The sequence below is a fragment of the Dasypus novemcinctus genome, chromosome 25 (assembly GCF_030445035.2).
Source record: "Dasypus novemcinctus isolate mDasNov1 chromosome 25, mDasNov1.1.hap2, whole genome shotgun sequence".
In the NCBI taxonomy this organism is placed as follows: domain Eukaryota; kingdom Metazoa; phylum Chordata; class Mammalia; order Cingulata; family Dasypodidae; genus Dasypus; species Dasypus novemcinctus.
The window spans coordinates 33,662,904-33,682,169 of NC_080697.1; the positions used below are offsets into that span (position 1 = coordinate 33,662,904).

The 19,266-nt window shown below is 43.9% G+C and overlaps 1 long non-coding RNA gene across 4 annotated transcripts in view; it reads right to left on the bottom strand.

The window, feature by feature from the left end:
- Positions 1–390: 390 nt before the first annotated feature.
- LOC139437613 (uncharacterized) overlaps positions 391–19,266 on the bottom strand; it is a 63,824-nt gene continuing 44,948 nt past the window's right edge. For 2 of the 4 annotated variants that reach the window (XR_011647475.1, XR_011647478.1), the window contains 4 exons: positions 8,150–8,297; positions 5,635–5,773; positions 3,799–3,889; positions 391–629 (listed from right to left, as the gene is read on the bottom strand). This is a non-coding gene — a long non-coding RNA (uncharacterized lncRNA). The remainder of the gene's footprint in view (positions 630–3,798; positions 3,890–5,634; positions 5,774–8,149; positions 8,298–19,266) is intronic. The other 2 variants (XR_011647477.1, XR_011647476.1) reach the window with 1 other exon arrangement.

The following is a 19,266-nucleotide window of genomic DNA, read 5'->3' on the forward strand; positions in this document are numbered from 1 at the left end:
GAGATGAGTTTTTAAACTAAAATTAGAATTTTGTAACATTTTGCTCTCAGTTTTACTTTGAAAGATAGTAAATTACAATAGGCATAACCCACATAAATAGAAATTCTTTAGCGTCCTTAGTAACTTGTACAATGCAGGGTCTTGAGATCACAATCACTGGACAAGATAACAGCTGAGAAGTGGTAAAGCAAGCCTCACCTTTGTCTGACCTCAAACCCATGTTCTTTCCATGGTACAATGTTGCTTCCTTACTCAAAACTAAGAATTGGGTCCCTAAAGCTTTAGAATTCCAATTAGGGATTCAAGATGACTCTTTCTAATTACAGAATAAAATCCGCTTATGACAGAAATAACAATGTATTGGGTCATGTATCATATATAAAGTCCAAATAGTTGAGAGAAGTTCTTTATTAGTTTTAAAAAATTAAAACAAAACAGAGGTAATTCTGATTCTTTCTTATTTTTCACACCCTTGGGGCTAATATCCAAGGATTAAAGTTAACTTTGAGGAGGGGCAGCTGCGCTGGGCGAGCCTCAGGAGGAAAGCTTGCAGGTTCCTCCTTAGCACTGCGTTCTCAGCAGCCTCCCTCAGGATTCTGTGGAGCTTTTCCATCTCCTCGTACTCACTCCTGAAAGAGCAGACAGCATGCATTTCAGAAAAGTTCCCAGAAAAACAAATCCCCCAAGAATCCGGATATGTACTGGGTCACCTGCCACTGGATGTGAGATCAGGGATGCTGCTTAGATATCAGATAGTCTAATCCCTTTGTTTGATAAATAACCAGAATCCAACCAGGCATTCCTGCTGTTGCTTTAAGACCCTTTTCAGCGTGGGGGTTGCCCTCGAAGGAAACACAAACAGACTCATTAAGAAAAAAAACAACTGGGAAATCACTGTGCATCTTTACTAAGACCGTGTAAGACCTGTGGGGAAGGAGAGAGAGAGCACCCCACACAACAACCCTCCACCTACCCCTCCCAGGCATCTCTCTCCTCTCAGGCCCCGTTCTTCATGAACTTGGTCTGTTTGGGCATCCCTGGTTTCCATCCAGGATCTGCAACCTAATTACAGCCTCTCAGCAGGAACACATCAGGCTGCCTTGGGGCTGTCTGCTGCTCCTGAACGTCTTTTTGACCCCCTTGGCTGTACGTGCCACAGCCCATGACTCTGCCTGGCTCAGAGCCTGGCCTGCAATGGGCCTGGAGAGCAGGAGGGGCGTGAGAACCCCGAGTCTAGTTGTCTGCTCCCTGGCTGGGAGGCCTCCCTCCTCTCAGCCTCGTGAAACCCTTCTGGGCTCTATCCGTGGACCCCACGCACAGGAGGCTTCCCCAGGCCCCGCCCTGAATAACCACTCAGTCGTCTGAACCGGGCCACCTCCCTCCAGTCTTTTGCTGAAAACTGAGACCGTCCCTGACAACCTTGTCACCTACTCCCAGCAGTCCCGCTTTTCCCTGCTTTATTTTTCTCCACAGCCTTTACCACCATTGGGCCTGCCAGATATTTTACTTACTATTTTTACTACCCCTGAGATGTTAGCAACATGAAGGTGGGCATCTTTTACTGTACCAGACACTGCTGGGCCCTCAGTTCCTAGAACACTGCCTGGCACCGAGGAGGGGAAGACAATTTCTTGTTGGGTGAGTGCTCATTACCCAATATTGTTATTTACATTCCTACACATATTGTCTCACCAACCAGGTGATAAGCCCCTTGAGAGCAGGGACTGTTTTTTATAGATCTTTTTGTGTCCTTGGCCCCTGTCACAGCACCCTCTACAGAGAATACATTTCTTATTAACAGTGGGGGAAAAAAATAGCCTTATATTATGACAGAAGCAATTTATATCAAATTGAGGGGAATGTTTTCTATCTGTGAAATCTGGATAATTGGAAGATCTTTGGTGAGTATTTTTTAAGAGGACACAACTGGATGACTGTCATCTTAAAAGCTCAGATTGCTGTGAAGACCTAAAGAGAGGATCAAGAGAGAGAAGAAGAAATTGTGTGGTGGTGTTGTAGCTCTTTCCCTGGATTCCATTAAGACTGGGTGAGGCACCACCCAACCATCCAGAGATGGGACAATGAGGATTTCCAGACAGACAGACAAGTGTGGGGCACATGTGCAAAGCAGCAACTGTGGCTTTTACTTTGTAAACAGCTCTGACCATTTCCACCCTGATTTACTCAGAACTGGCATCAGATCTATTTTTTTTCCTAGCAGGTACCTGGGCACATGGTTCAGAATTTAAAAGGCACAAAAATACACAGAATACAAAGTAAGTCTCCTGCTCCTCCCTGTCCCCATATCCCCTCCTCAGAGACAGCAGTTACCAGTTTCCTGTGTATCCCACAGAGATTTTCATGCATAGGCAAACAAATGCATATATATTTCAAATGCTAGTATATTTCACTATTTCACCCATCTTCTCACTTTGATTTTTTTCTCTTTACAATATATTTTTTAGATTAATTCATAACCCTGCACATAAAGCTGCCTTATTCATTTTATTTTATTTTATTTTTAAGATTTATTTATTTATTTAACTCCCCCCCCCTCCCCTGGTTGTCTGTTCTTGGTGTCTATTTGCTGCGTCTTGTTTCTTTGTCCGCTTCTGTTGTCGTCAGCGGCACGGGAAGTGTGGGCGGCGCCATTCCTGGGCAGGCTGCTCTTTCTTTTCACGCTGGGCGGCTTTCCTCACGGGCGCACTCCTTGCGCGTGGGGCTCCCCCATGCGGGGGACACCCTTGCGTGGCACGGCACTCCTTGCGCGCATCAGCACTGCGCATGGCCAGCTCCACACGGGTCAAGGAGGCCCGGGGTTTGAACCGCGGACCTCCCATATGGTAGACGGACGCCCTAACCACTGGGCCAAAGTCCATTTCCCGCCTTATTCATTTTAACAGTAGCACAGTCCTCCGTATTTTGGTGTACCTAATTTAATTAAACTTGTACACGTGCCAGTCTACCTATGTATGAGGACGTGGACGGGATAAATGCCTGGGAGTAGGACAGCTGGCTGAAGGATATGTGCATTTTTAATTTTTCTAGAAACTGCCCACTTATTTTTTGCATGTTTCCACTCTTACCAGTAACTTGCCGTGAATCCTTCCACTTTACCCTAATAGGCAGGAAGCGTAGTCCAAGGCCTCAGTGCCAGAGGAGTCTGCTGGGTGGACTGGTCAGCTGTGTTCCTGCTGGGTGCACCCAGAGGATGACCCACCCTGCAGCCTTCTGTGTGCCAGGCCAGCAGGGAGCATGAGAGGGAAATGGTTGCCTGCCTCGGCCCACATGGAGCTGGTGCTTCATTCTCGGGCTCCTGAAGGGAAAACTTTCCAGTAGAAACCACCACCAGAAAGATTAGACCTTTCCTGAGAAAGTGTCAACTTAAAGGAAAGCCTTTATGGAGACAGCAGAGCAAAGTTGTGGAAAGAGGATAGATTTGAATTTGCTACTTCCTAGCTATGGGACGTGGGAAATGGCACCCTCTCAGAGTTTCTGTTTCTGCTTCTGCAGAATGGTGCCATGGCACTGACCTCTGTGAGGTACTGAATCTGAGAACTGAATGCGAGGATCCTGCACTGAATGTGGCAATTCGAGGAGGTAGGTAGAAAGCCCCAAGTACAATGTTTACTCTCAGTTGGTGCTCAGGAAAGAGTGGTGTATTCACGTTTCACCATCATGTCCATTCATTGCCTGGAAATTCTTCCTAATCTAATTTTTAAAACAAATTCAGTAAGGAGCAACATAGCCAGATGTGTCTGCATGATCACCTTTTACGCAGAAGATTTATGTATTTACCTGCAAGGTCTTTGTAGAGACCATCCCACTGGGATGAAGCTAGGGTCAACATGGTGGAGATAACTGCCCTTGAACTTCTCGTGATTCCTTTCTACATGACAAAGGATAATCATTCTGTTAGAACAGCAGGGCCAAAGGGAAAGTGAATCCTACAAAAGGGACCCCACCCAAACCCCCAGCAGGAGAGGATACAGAGTGTGGATTACCAAATCCTAAATCTACTCCAAGGGTCAGGTCCCAAATAGCCCAGGAGTTACCAGGGCAGCAGTTCTGAGGGGTCCAGCCTGCCTCAGCATCTCCTCCCCCATCTATTCATGCGGGATTGTACCTCAGGCACTTATTGGCTGAATTAGGAGCTAACAGGATGCACTGAGGCCCGGAGGAGAGGACAGAAACAGCAGAGAGGGAAAAACAGGAAAAGAGCTGGCCATTATCCCGTCCTACATTTAGTCTTGGTTAAATGTTTACTGAGACTTACTTTGTGCTCAATCACACACTGGACTCTTCTTTCCAATTGCCTGAGAAATATCTTCTTGCTAATCTCAGTCTTTTCATCAACTAAACTTTCCCTCTTCTAACCATTTCTTGCTTCTCTTTGAAAAACACCTGACTCCTGGCCTGGCAGAGCCTAGTTTTAAATCTAGACCTCCTGATTTCAAATCGTATGTTTTTTCTTCAACACACCAAACCAGGGGCCCAAAGCCCTGGGTTTAGCTCTAGCTGTTAGCCTTGAGCTAGTAACTTAACTCCTCTGGAAGTCAGTTTCCTTGCCAGTAAATTCAGGGAATGGGTCTTGCCCAGTTTTAACTTCCTACATCTCTGTGATTTAAGATAGATTGCACATGGTCAATATAGTAATTGTTTTTCAAAAAGAAATAGTTTTTTTGGTGCCTAAAGGTCCAATGTCTATGTACTACTATGGGATTGACTTGTAGGAGTTTGGCTTACTTTCTGCATATACTTGTAGACTGTAGTAATATGTTAGGTGACTGAAACTAAACTGTTACGGGTAAATGAGATACCTCTCAGCCCCCTCCAAGGGAAACACATGCTTTGTATTGAGGGAAAATAGTGTTTTCCAAAGCTGCAGTGGTGGGAGTAAGGGAGGGGAGTGGGCAGAGGCAGGTTTGGGATGTTCCTGGAACTTTGCTTCATGGATATTCTAAAATAGCCGCAAGTCAGGCTCTGTAGGTGTTTGGGAGCCTGGACTCAGCCTGGACTGAGCAGACAAATTTGGAGATTTACATGGTCAAGGAGAAGGCCAACAGCAGTTTAGACTCTGACAAAGAATTTATATTAATATATCTTGGGGGATGGGCAGGCAAGCCCCAAGATCCTGAGCTGAGGCAAGGTGGTCCAAACATACCTGACAGAAATGTGTAGTTCGGAGGACGCTCTTAGGAACTATCTCCTGAGACAGAAAAAAAATGAATCCTAAATCTAGTCCCTGTAACTGATTGACCTACAATAGTTTATTGACATTTGTTTAATGACGAAAGTTTTATGTACATAAGAGATTTCTCTCAAAAAAAAAAATTGTTCTTGAGATTATGCTATTGTTGTTGACCTGAAGCCAGGTCGCCTGGTCCCAAATCCTAGCTCAGCCCTTAGCTGCAGGACCTGGGGATACACCTCTCTGTGTCTTAGTTTTGTCATCCATGAAATGCGAACAGTAGAAAATGATGGAAATTGGGATAAGCTCCTTCTGTGAGTACTTCCAGACCCCAGAAACTCCTGGGGAATAGGCAGGAAGATAAACAGGCCAAATACAAAATCCTTCTGGAGAGAAAGCCACTACCCAACCTTGATACATTCTTCATTTTATAAGAACCTTACCTCCTGGATTAGGAAACTTATCTTGCCACTGTCGTATTTCCAGCCATTTCTCATCCCAATTTCCATTATTTTCTCCTGTAGCGAGTGTTTAGAAACATCTATGTTAGGAATCAGAGCCGAACCAGAGGGATTCCAAGCCCTACGAAAGAAAGTAGATCAAAATATTAAGAGACAGTTGTCACTACCGTGGGGTTAAAACAAACAGAAACTAGCTGGTGGCCTTGAATACATTTCTGAGAAATAGAAGGGGGATGAGATCTAACAGTTATCAAATGCTAATAATGTGCCAGGTACTATGACTGTCCTAAGCCCTTGACTTAAGAAAACCTATGAAGTTGATGTAATAATCCCCATTTTAGAGATGAGAAAATTGAAGTTCAGAGAGGATTACCAATGTGTCCAAGGACACAGAGCTAATAAGTGGCAGAGTCAAGTTTTGTCAAATTTCAAAATTCATCATCTTTGCACTGCCCAGTTGCTTCTCCTTGAAAGGGTGGAACTTGACCTATACTTTATTCAAGATTTATTTATTTATTTATTTCTCTCCCGTTCTGCCCCCCACCCCGGTTGTCTGTTCTCTGTGTTCATTTGCTGCATGTTCTTCTTTTTGTCCGCTTCTGTTGTCAGCAGCACGGGAATCTGTGATTCTTTTTGTTGCGTCATCTTGCTGCGTCAGCTCTCCATGTGTGCGGCGCCATTCCAGGGCAGGCTGTACTTTCTTTCGCGCTGGGTGGCTCTCCTTACGGGGTGCACTCCTTGCGCATGGGGCTCCCCTATGCGGGGGACACCCCTGCGTGGCAGGGCACTCCTTGCGCGCATCAGCACTGCACATGGGCCAGCTGCACACGGGTCAAGGAGGTCCGGGGTTTGAACCACAGACCTCCCATGTGGTAGATGGACGCCCTATCCACTGGGCCAAGTCCGCTTCCCTTGACCTATACTTAAAAAGACAGGCAAGATTTAGGGAAGTGAAAAAAGGAAGAGTTATTTGCCATGGGGACAATATAGTGAACAAAGCTTCAGAATGTGCCAGGAGTAAGAAGCAGCATATTGCAGAGGACAGAGCACAGGCTTTACTCTCTAATCAGAGCACAGCATAGCTCTACTTAGGAGCTGGGTGACACTGGAAAAGTTGTGTAATTCCTCCCAATTTCAGATTTTTCTATGTAAAAAGAGAGAAGCTACGTAATGGGGTTATTGGGAGGAGTCAATGACATAATGCTTGCAAAGTGCTGAGCATACAGCCTGGCACATCACAGTAACTCTTTCCTTCCCCGCAGGCTGGCTAAAGGAGAGGGCCCATGATAGGCTACAGGGCAAGGAAAGACTGGAAAAGGCAAGTTGGAGCGAGGTGGAAATGTCTTCAATGACACTCTAAGGAATTTGGAATTTATTCACAGAATGGCATGATCCAAAATGTGTATAAAGGAACTGTCAGAAAAGTGGGGGTGGAAAATGTGGGTGCTGAGTAAGACACAAGTAAACATAGGAAAATGGATCATGAAGTAGCAGGGAATCGACCACATGAAATGACAGAGGTGAAGGAGAAAAGATATTGGGGACAGGAGCTACATTTAGAGATTAAGAGCTTCTGCTTCGGGAAGTGGACTTGGCCCAGTGGTTAGGGCGTTCGTCGATCACATGGGAGGTCTGCGGTTCAAACCCCGGGCCTCCTTGACCTGTGTGCAGCTGGCCCAAGTGCAGTGCTGATGCGCGCAAGGAGTGACCTGTCATGCAGGAGTGCACCCTGTAAGGAGAGCCGCCCAGCGCCAAAGAAAGTGCAGCCTGCCTAGGAATGGCACCGCACACACGGAGAGCTGACACAACAAGATGACGCAACAAAAAGAGACACAGATTCCCGTGCCGCTGACAACAAAAACAAACAAAGATGACGCAACAAATAGACACAAAGAATAGACAACTGGGGCAGGGGAGGGGAGAGAAATAAATAAATAAAATCTTAAAAAAAAAACAAAACCTTCTGCTTCTGTTGTTGGGAAAAGGGATTGGAAGTCAGGGGAGGAGGGAAAGACAGGGGCACCAAGAAGTTATACCCCCCAAACCATGCCACCTCTGTGAGCATTCAGTGTGTCAAAAACAAACAGACTCATTGTTGAGTCCCCTTTCCTTTTCACATTCAGAGAACGTCCTCACCGCCACGTGTTCGCTTAGCTCCACTCTCTCCAACCAAAATATCCTGTCCTGGGCTCAGATCCCTAAGAAAATTGATCGCTTGCTTACATGTTGAGATATTTGAAAAATAGTGGGAATCATAATATTAGTATGAAAGCAACATCTCAATCTCTACCCTAGGTTAGCATGAGAAATCTTTAAATAAACCCAACTAAGAAGGCTTTCATGTTTGCCAAACACCAAGCTTTCCTGCTCAAGTTCCAAGCTACTCTTTACACTTTCAAATCCAAAGTACAAATTCTTAAAGACAAGATTCTGGCCCAACGTTCTTCAGATGTTGTTCACAAAAGAATGAGATGAAAGATCCTTTACGTAAAAATACCTCCAAAAATGGCATCAGTGTGATCATAAACAGGCTGAGTTATGGCTTCATTCAGATCTATTCTTGCAAGAGTCCTAGAGGCATAGATGCCATTCTTCAGGCAGACAGCTTTCAGAGTCTGGTGAAAATCTTGGTGTCTTTTAACCCTCTAGATAAGTAGACAGTAAATTAGTAGGGTTCATAGACATTGACTAGAATGTCACAGGAACAGAAATGCATTGCTTTTAGCCAAAGGCTGTTACCAAGAATCACAGAAAAGAGTAGAGACAACAAGATCTTCAAATATGTTATCAAGCTAGATAGCAGGAGAGCAATCACTCTTCCAAGGCAGCTAGACGCTGCTGCCCTGGGCTTCCAAGGCACCCTGTGCTCACTTTTATCACAGTCCTTCTCACACAATTTTATATCAGGCTCTCATGCCAGATCATCAGCTTCTTGAGATCAGGGACAATGTCTTCTCCATCTTTGTCTTCTCAACATCTGGCAATAGCAACCAATAGTGTTCAATACATATTTTTTAAAGAAGTGATTATTTAATGAATGAATGAAAATGAGCTATGACTCCACTATGAGTACATACTTGGGATTTTCCAAGGATAGTCCAAATTTTGTATACATTTTGGTAAATATTAATGAAATGCTGTTTTATTTTTCTGTCTTTGTAAGATTTTTCCCCAGAGAAATACATTTATAAATCAGAGAAAAAAATATTATAACACTAAGAGACATTTAGAAATTTTATTCACATGGTGATCCTTAGTAAAGAGAATAAAAATACATATGAATTGACCAAAATTTCACGAGATGGTTTTGTAATCAATAGTCAATATTTTGGGAAATGTGGCTCAACCAATTGGGCTCTCGTCTACCATCTGGGAGGTCCAGGGTTCGATGTCCAGGGCCTCCTGGTAGGCGGGGGTTGACCATGTAGAGTGCTGGCCCACTAGGGAATGTGGCCCCACGTGGGAGTGCCACCCTGCATGGGAATGTCGTCCCACGTGGGAAAGCTGCCCCACGCAGGAGTGCCAGTCGTCACGGAGAGCTGGCACAGCAAGATGACACAACAAGAGACACGGAGGAGAGAGAATAAGAAGACAAAGTGGAGCAGGGGAGCTGGGGTGGCACAAGAGAGTAGTTGCCTGTCCCCCACTCGGGAGGGTCCCAGGATTGGTTTGGGAGCTGCCCAGTGAGAGTGCAGGCAGAGAAGAACGTGCAGTGGGTGGATACAGAGAGCAGACAACAGGGGGAACAGGGGGGAGAAATAAATTTAAAAATTTTAAAAACATTAAAAAATAAATTTCAAGAGAATATGTTTTAAGTGAAATGACAGCACAGCATGATATAATTGGGAGGATAACTTGTGCTCTTTTCACTTCATATTACAGCATAAGCATATTCCCAATTCAGTATAAATACTTAAAAATAATTTTAATAACCACATAATATATCCTATAGGTATATAACTATTTTACCATTCTCTTATTATTTGGCATTTAGATTATTCTCCTTTAAGTAATGATATGATGTAAGTATATAAATATTTGTCCAAATTTCTGACCACAAAGGAAAATTGTTTGTATGGTAGGAATACCTTGAATGTGCTTGTAGTCACAGAAAAAGAAGTCACTAAAGGGCTGATACAAGAGGGGACAATTGATGAGACAAAGTCCATGTGAAAGCCTAAAGATCGCTATTTCTTCTTCCTTTCCAAAGCAAATTGTCTCAAAGGGATGGTCTCTACTTCATGCCTTCACCTTCTCAGCCCTTTCTCACTGATAAACTTTTTTTTTTAAGATTTATTTATTTATTTATTTATTTATCTCTCTCCCCTTCTCCCCCTGGCCCCAGTTGTCTGTTTTCTGTGTCCATTTGCTGTGTGTTCTTCTTTTTGTCTGCTTCTGCTGTTGTCAGCGGCACGGGACTCTGTCTCTTTTTGTTACGTCATCTTGCTGTGTTAGCTCTCCGTGTGTGTGGCACCATTCCTGGGCAGGCTGCACTTTCTTTCGCACTGGACAGCTCTCCTTATGGGGTGCACTCCTTGCGCATGGGGCTCCCCTATGCCGGGGCACCCTTGCATTGCACGGCACTCCTTGCATGCATCAGCACTGCGCATGCCCCAGCTCCACACAGGTCAAGGAGGCCCAGGGTTTGAACCGCGGACCTCCCATGTGGTAGACAGATGCCCTAAACACTGGGCCAAGTCCCCTTCCCATGATTAACTTTTTATGATATGGATTCTTCTATAATTGTCCAGAAACAGATCTCTTCAGGGTCATTTAGTAATCCATTGCTACAAAACAAATTTTCCCAACTTTGTAACTTAAAACAACACACAGGGAAACGGACTTTGGCCCAGTGGTTAGGGTGTCCGTCTACCATATGGGAGGTCCGCGGTTCAAACCCCGGGCCTCCTTGACCCGTGTGGAGCTGGCCCATGCGCAGTGCTGATGCGCGCAAGGAGTGCCGTGCCACGCAAGGGTGTCCCCCGCCTGGGGGAGCCCCCACGCGCAAGGAGTGCGCCCGTGAGGAAAGCCGCCCAGCGTGAAAAAGAAAGTGCAGCCTGCCCAGGAATGGTGCCACCCACACTTCCTGTGCCGCTGACGACAACAGAAGCGGACAAAGAAACAAAAGCAGACAAAGAAACAAGACGCAGCAAATAGACACCAAGAACAGACAACCAGGGGAGGGGGGGAAATTAAATAAATAAATAAATCTTTAAAAAAAAAAAACAAAAAACAACACACAGTAAGCATTTATTATTGGTCACAGTCTCTGTGGGGCCAGAAGGAGGGTGTGGCTTGACTAGCTGGTTCTGGCCCAGGGTTTCCCGTGAGGTTCCGCCAGCTGTTAGCTGGAGTTTGGGTCATCTGAATGGGGCTGGAGGATCTGCTTCCGAGGCAGCTCACCACCGGCCGGCAGGTTGATGCTGCCCATTGATGGGAGGCCTCAGTAACTCTGCACGTGGGCCTTTCCACAGAGTTGCTTGGCTTCAGCACACAGGGAAGTTGGTATGCTCCTCAGCAAGTGATCTAAGTGACTGAGGTAGAGCCTCAATGGCCGGTGATAGCCTAGCCTCAGGCATCACACACAGTGGTCTCAGAAGCAATCTCCTGGTCTCAGAGACCAGCCCTGATTAATAGTATGGGGGGGGGAGGCATGAGTATCAAGAGGTGAGGTCACCAGGGGCCATCTTGGAGGCTGACTATCACAGTTACCAGTAAATAACCTCAACAGCCAAATCTAATGACCCCTTCCTCATCCTAATTTTTCTTGACGTCTCAGGAGCATCTGACGGTCTCCTTCTTAACAAACTTTCCTCCCTTAGTTTTCATTGTACTAAGCTATTTCCTCTCCTATAAATCCTTCTCTGTCCCCTTTTCTGGTTCCTCATTATTCTTCTGTTCCCTAAATGTGACCTTTTTATGAAGTTATGCATGGCATCATCCATCTCTCTATTCCTCAATACCATTCCCTCCTAAACGTCTTACAATTACATGCAGCTGGTTACCAAATATAGAACTCCAGTCCCACCCCTTTCTAGAACTTGAGTTCCACATTTCCATCATTCTATTAGATTTTGCACCTAGATTAAGCACTAGATACATAATCTCCAATACTGAAAATATTGTTTTCCCCTAAGAGAAAAACTCTTTCCTCTCATCTCTGTTTTTGTTTTTAATTTACATGATCTTTTCTCTTAGGTACAAAATTTCCCAGCTGTCTTTGCCCCCTTGCTCTCCCACATCCCCCCTATCTAATCTATTGAAAATTCTGATTGAGACTTGCTTCAAATGTCCTCTCCAAGCCATCTCTTCCTTTCCATTACATCTGCCATGCGCCTTGTTCAAATCCTTACTGTATCTAATCTAATCTAAGGGCCCCAACTGGTCTCTCTGCATCCAGTCTTCCCAAAGCACATCTCTGATAAAGCCATTCTCCTGCTCAAACCTTCACTAAGTTCTAATATTTTGACCTGATTTAAAGTCCGCAACAAGCTGACCCTTTCAGCCTAATACCCCCTGGAACCCTTCTAGATGTTCTTTTAGCTACAGTTAGACTCAGCTATTTTTCTGGCTCCAAAATGTGTTTAATCCTTTCTCACCTGGAATGCCTCCCTCTTCCCTATATTTCTTTTTTTTTTTTTTAAGATTTATTTATTTTTATTTATTTAATTCCCCCCCTCCCCCAGTTGTCGGTTCTCTATGTCTATTTGCTGCGTCTTCTTTCTTTGTCCGCTTCTGTTGTCATCAGTGGCACAGGAAGTGTGTACAGCACCATTCCTGGGCAGGCTACATTTTCTTTCGCGCTGGGCGGCTCTCCTTACGGGGCGCACTCCTTGTGCGTGGGTCTCCCCTACGCCGGGGACACCCCTGTGTGGCACGGCACTCCTTGCGCGCATCAGCACTGTGCATGGGCCAGCTGCACACGGGTCAAGGAGGCCCGGGGTTTGAACTGCGGACCTCCCATGTGGTAGACGGACGCCCTAACCACTGGGCCAAGTCCGTTTCCCCCTATATTTCTTTGTCTATGGAAATACTACTGATCTTTTAGGACTAGGCTCAAATACCCCTTTCTCTTGAAGGCTTACTTGATTGTCTTCTAGTTATGGTTTGCAATTGCTTTTATTTTTTTTTTTTTAAAGATTTATTTATTTATTTCTCTCCCCTTCCCCCCCCCCCCACCCCAGTTGTCTGTTCTCTGTGTCTATTTGCTGCGTCGTCTTCTTTGTCCGCTTCTGTTGTTGTCAGGGGCACAGGAATCTGTGTTGCATCATCTTGTTGTGTCAGCTCTTCATGTGGGTGGTGCCATTCTTGGGCAGGCTACAACTTTTTTCGCACTGGGCGGCTCTCCTTACGGGGCACACTCCTTGCTCATGGGGCTCCCCTAAGCGGGGGACACCCATGTGTGGCAGGGCACTCCTTGCATGCATCAGCTGCACACAGGTCAAGGAGGCCCGGGGTTTGAACTGTGGACCTCCCATGTGGCAGACGGACACCCTAACCACTGGGCCAAGTCAGCTTCCCTGCAACTGCTTTTAGAAATAGGCATGTGACCCATTTAGAGCCAAAGACACAATAGGGAAAGTTTGTTAGTGGTGCCTTCACTTTTATGAAAAAGCTTCCAAAAATGACATCCCTCTCTTCACCTAGACTAGTGGTTCTCAACCTGAAGCAATTTGTCATGATTGGAGGTGGGGGTTGAGGAGGATGTGCTACTGGCATCCAGTGAGTAGAGGCCACCGTGCATAGGACAGCTAAACATCCCACCAGGCACACAGCAGCCCCACACAAAAAAATTATCCAGACCAACATGTCAAAAATGTTGAGGTTGAGAAACTCTGCTCTAGTCTTTTTGGAGTGCAAATGTGAATACAAGAACGGCTACAGCCACTTTGCCATCATGAGGAAAGCAGCCTGAGATTGAAGCTCACACACTGAGGAAAGCAAGAGGGAAGGAGGACAAGAGCCACTCTTTCCCTGGACCTCAGTCATATGGGGCCACACATTTCCTTATGTTGTAGGCAGGCTTGAGTTAGAGACTCTGATTTATAGACAAAAGATTCCTACCTGCCATAGCCCCCACAAAAAATCACTCCCTTCTCTGAACATTTGGAGAACGTTTTGGTTCTCTTATGATCCTTACTGCTTACTACCTTTAATTGTATTTCTCTTTTTGCTATTTCATCTCCTCTGAATAAGGACTGTATTTGGGTCATCTTTCTAATTTTCCAAACTTAATCATAATAATTATAGTAGACTTTTATTCTGATTTTATATTTGCTGAGTGCCTTAGTCAAACACTGAACAAATCTCCTTACATACTTTATTTCAGTTAATCTTTACAACAACCCTATGGCTTGGGTACATTTGCCCTCATTTCATAAATGAGGAACCTGAGATATAAAGAAAGACAGTAACTTGTTCAAGGTCAAGTAGGGAAAGGGATATTCAAACCAGAGACTATGCCATTCACCAGGAATTACACTGCCTCTTACTTCTTGTTACATGAAGAAATGAATGAATGGACCAAACCTTACTGCTTTGATGGAATTTACAAATGTTAAACTATTTAACTATATAACTTGGCAATTACAAGTAACTAAAATAATGTGCAAAGTAAGTTTAGGAGACAACAGGCAAGAGTAGGGATTGGGAGTCTGGGTTCTGAAGATACACAGACCTGAAGTAGATGTGGATTCTACGTGTGGGCATGGATGAATTATTTAGCCTCTCTGCAAATTAAAATGATAGTAAAAGAATTAAGTAAGATAATGCATATAAAAGGCTTATCACAGTATCTGATACCAGAGTAAGCATTTTGTTCATATTTTCTGAATAAACAAATGCATGGATTTATACTCTCACATATATGTATTCCATCCAAGAAACAATAGATTTTTATTCTTCAGTCCCAATCAATAACCACATAGAAATATACCATAGTCCTAATTATTCCAACTTACTTACTCTTTTAACTTTTAGCTCTCTTGGCCTTTATTCTTTGTTTTACACTAGAGGCATCTCCTACTTCCCTTTCATCCCAATCACAGAATATACCTACTAATCTAGGTATTTGAACAAGGTTTTACAGAAAACGCACAGATGATGACACCCAGAAGGGGTTATATGCTAGAAACCTAGTGCCATCCCATGTGTAGGGAAAAATCTACATAATTTGAAGAACTCCACTGGACACAACCTATTCACATACTTTTTATTACTAAGCATTCAACTTTCCAAATCTAAAAATAACTACAATGTAATTATATAGGCACTACTTCCAGGGCTACAGACCTCTGTATCACACTCGCCACATTTACCAGTGTTGTCCACTGATCTTTAGAGACCTTTTAAAAATTATTTTTAGTCCTTAGTCTTAGATAAATTTTACCTTGAGCTTACATTTTCATGCCTTATGAACCTCATATAACTAATTTTAAAAATATATGTCAAGTGAGTGGTTACGAGCTGCTTTCATGTGATGCAATTTGGTTGATCCTTATATCAACCCTACAAGATAGGTAGGGGAAGTCTTTAGCACCCTCTTTCTACAAATGAAAAAACTGGTAGGTTTAAAGAGGTTTAGGGCGTTGCTCAGTGCTACATGGCTGATGCTTGGTAGAGTTGAGACTCAAAACTCTGTTTCTGCTGAACCATGTACTCTTTCCTTGGCACCAGCAATGCACAGTTGAACAATTCCCTACATATGCTTTTCTATGTGCAATCATCTTTCCTATTCTCTTCTACCTGTTTAGTCCTTCAGAAGCAATAGGAGAGTGCTAAAAGAGCTTGAGGACCACGCAGACCTCACTGCATATTGTGAGTTTTTCCTGAAAAAAGCCACTCACCACCAAGCATCCACTGAGGATCTGTCATTTTTGCATTTCTGACCCCTTTTTGCAGAGGCCACTCTATTTGGGAAAAGCACTGGTCAATGGCCTTCTCCAGCAGCTGGATCTTGTCTTCCACAAACCTCTGCAGGCTACTCATATGTGATGTGAGTATTCATTCTTGGTTAGGGCCATAAGAAGCCTCAGGCCAGCCCCTCCCTAAAGGCAACCTCTCCCCAGGCTTTGCTTCAAGTTTGTCACCAATACAAGATTTGGCTTGAGATAATCACACAGGGTTGACAACCTTATTGTCCAATTCTGGCATCCCAAACTTCTTTAGGCTTTGCAAGATTGGGAAGTAGGATAAATACATGCCTTCTGTAGGTTATTTTAGGTATGTAATCCATCAGGCTATTAGGAGAAGTAATTATCCAAATGAAAAATCCAATCACCATTCAAACAGATCTTTCAATGACATCCAATTCAACAAATATTTAATGAGCTTCAATTTTGTGCAAGGTAGTTTTTTAAGATGTTTCTTAAACTTTAATGTTCATAAGAATCACCTAGAGATCTTATTAAAATCTGAGGGCCTGAGATTCTACATTTCTGATAAGCTCCAAGGTGATACCAAACTTCTGGGTCCTGGGACCACACTTAGAATAGAAATTTTTTTTATTAAACAAAAATAAAAACACAGTCCTGCTGTAGGAGAACATAGACTAGTCAGAGACAGAAATATGTGTTCAAATAATATAGGGGAGTGACCACCAGGTGTTGGGGACGATTGCTGAGGGCGTGCGCTAAGATCAGCGATGCCAATAGCATGGCTGCCGGAGTGGAGCCCATTTCCTGGTTCTTCTCCCTCCCTGCTCCTTTGTTCTCTGTTCCCGCCACTGCCTAGGCTAATACAGTAACGCGCAGGCGCAAGGCGCGAAATTGAAGTCTGCCCTCCACCCCAGCAACGGCAACAGCCAGTCCCTGGACCCTGCCACTTCCCCTAGTGACAGCAATAACCAATCCCTAACCGCCATCCCTCCCACTACCCCTCCCCTTCCCAAGAGTATAAATGCTTTGTTCTCACAATAAAACTTTGCAGCTTGATCCTCACCGTGTCTCGCTGTCATTCCTCGCGTCTCCTGTCTCACCATTCTCCTCCGCGTGACCACGAGCCCCCGTTCCCTGCCCCGCTGGCCGGGGCATTCACAACCAGGGACAGTGTTGACCTCTAGTTCCAGACTGGGAACCCACAGAGTTGTTTGCCTATGTAACAACCATACTCCTTAGCTTGCCACTTAAAGCCCGTCATAGTCAGGGCACAATCAACTTCTCCAGAACCATTGTCTCTCCACTGGCCTGACACAGCCTCCTAGGTAGCTGCCCTTGAACTTGTGACCATTCCCCAAACATACCATCCCTTTTATGATCCCTTGTCTTTGCACATGCTCTTCCTGCCTTCTCATTCTTAAGACATTTTGCATGGGATGCTTTCTCTGACTCCCCAGGGCAGAGTTGGGGCTCTCTTTCTTGTGCTCCCATAATATTTTGTTCATTTCTATATTATAGCCTGTGTCACACCACGTTATGTCTATTCGATTACATATGTCTTCTTCACTGGACTATGAATTTACTGAAGGGATGACTGTGTTATTCATGTTTAATATTCCAGGGTGTGGAACAAAGAGTGCAATTGATAGACATTTGTTGAGTGAATGAGTGGCATAGACACACTGCTGGATAATATAGGCTTTTAAATTTTAAAAATGTGGACTTTTTTTCTATTTTTTTAAAGATACTTAGATCATACAAATGCCACATAAAAAATGTAGGGGATTCCCATATGCCTGCTGGCTATACCTCCCACATTATCCCACATTAACAACATCCTTCATTAGTGAGGTACCTTCCCTGCAATTAATGAACACATTTTGGAACATTGCCACTAAGCAAGGATTATAGTTCACATTATAGTTTACACTATCTCCCACCCAATTCTGAGTTATGGCAAGATATATAATGGCCTGCTTCTGTCATTGCAATGTCATTCAGGACAATTCCCAAGTCCCAGAAATACCCCTGTATTTCACCTGTTTTTCCCTCTCCCTGCCCTCAGAACCTCCAGTGGCCATTGCCTCCACATAAATGATATAATTTCTTCCATTGCTAAAATCACAGTAAGTTTATAGAAGAATAGCAGTAAGTCTACTTTAGTCCATAGTTCATTCCCCAATCCTGAGGATTCTGGGACGGTGATGTCCATTCCACCTAATTGAGAGGAGGCTGTGATCCCATAGGGTCAATGGATGGGACTCTCTTGCTTGTAGTTGTAGGCTGTCTCTGTTCCTTGATATGGTAGTTGTCCATCATCACTTCCTTGTTAGTTTTCCTGGGTGAGGCCAATGAACTGAAGAGTAAGTGTTGTAACTCCATTGAGATTCAGGGCCCAGCTGGCACGTGAACAGCCCAAAGATTTAAGTCTCTTGGACATATACCTATCAACTTTAGTACTAACTATAGGTTCAAATGGAAGGGTCAGAAGAGCCATGTGTAGGGAAACCACAACTGAATCCAACTCTGTCACACTGGGGAGCATAAACTCCAAAGTAGGGCTCATTGGCAAGGTGCCAAACTCCTGAGCTATCTGGCCTGACTATAGTGTCTGGATGTCTCCAGAGCCCTCAGGAGCCCTGCTATTTGGCTACTTTGGCAGTCAGTGAGATCCTGCTGAGTTGTACATAAGCATAACCTCTGGAATGAACTCCTGACTCACTTTGAAATCTCTTAGCCATATAAACGCATTTGTCTTTACTTTCTCCCCCTTTTGGTCAACATCTTTTTCTAGTTGCATTGCTAATTGGTGCTTGGTAGTAATCCTTCAGTGCCAGTGAGGTTCATCCCCAGGAAACATGTCCCATGCTGGGGGAAGGTAATGAATTTATATGCTGAGTTCAGCTTAGAAAGTGGCCATATTTGAGAAACAAGGAGGCTCCCAGGAGGCAACTATTAAGCACCCTATAATACCAGGCTAAGTTTCAATTTCAAGAGTAAAGGTTCATATGCACAATCATCAATATCAAGGGCCCATCAAAGGACTACCTTCACTAGTCATTGCCCTGTACTTGGGGGATTCTTGCTGATCCATTAGAGAATGTGGCAGGGCTCCCCAGGATGGGAACTTGATATTCCTTCAGTTATTGTGTGAATCTCCAGCCACTGTGACAATGTCCCACAAATATGAACACATTTATATGCTTTATATGTATGGCCAGGTGAACTTCCTTCCATATATTCCCCCACCGCTGACACCATGCTTCAATGACCTTCCCCTGTGATATTGTAACCCTTCTGTGATCCAAAACTTCTTCAAAAATGAAGCCAATAAAATAGCCAAATACAATTAATAAGAAAATGAAATAATGGTAGTTTTAAAAATAAGAAATAAAATACAAAAAATTAAAAATAAAAATTTGGGATAATAAAAAATAATGAAAAAGTATTTTAAAGTTGTTTTGACATTTTGCCTTTCATCACTGTAAGATCTGTTGCTCTACATGTACAGTGACTTTTTCTTCTGTTTATTCCCCCAGTGTCTTACTTTTTTCATTTTGTCCTCAAAGAAGTTTTAGGTTACAGAAAAATCACATACTGAACACAGGGGACTCCAATATACCCAACACCTTCCTCCTTTCTCCCCTTCCCCTATTAATAACATTTTATATGTGGATAGTACATTGGTTACAACTGGCGTACAAATATTGAAAGATAGCTACCAACCATGGTCAATGGT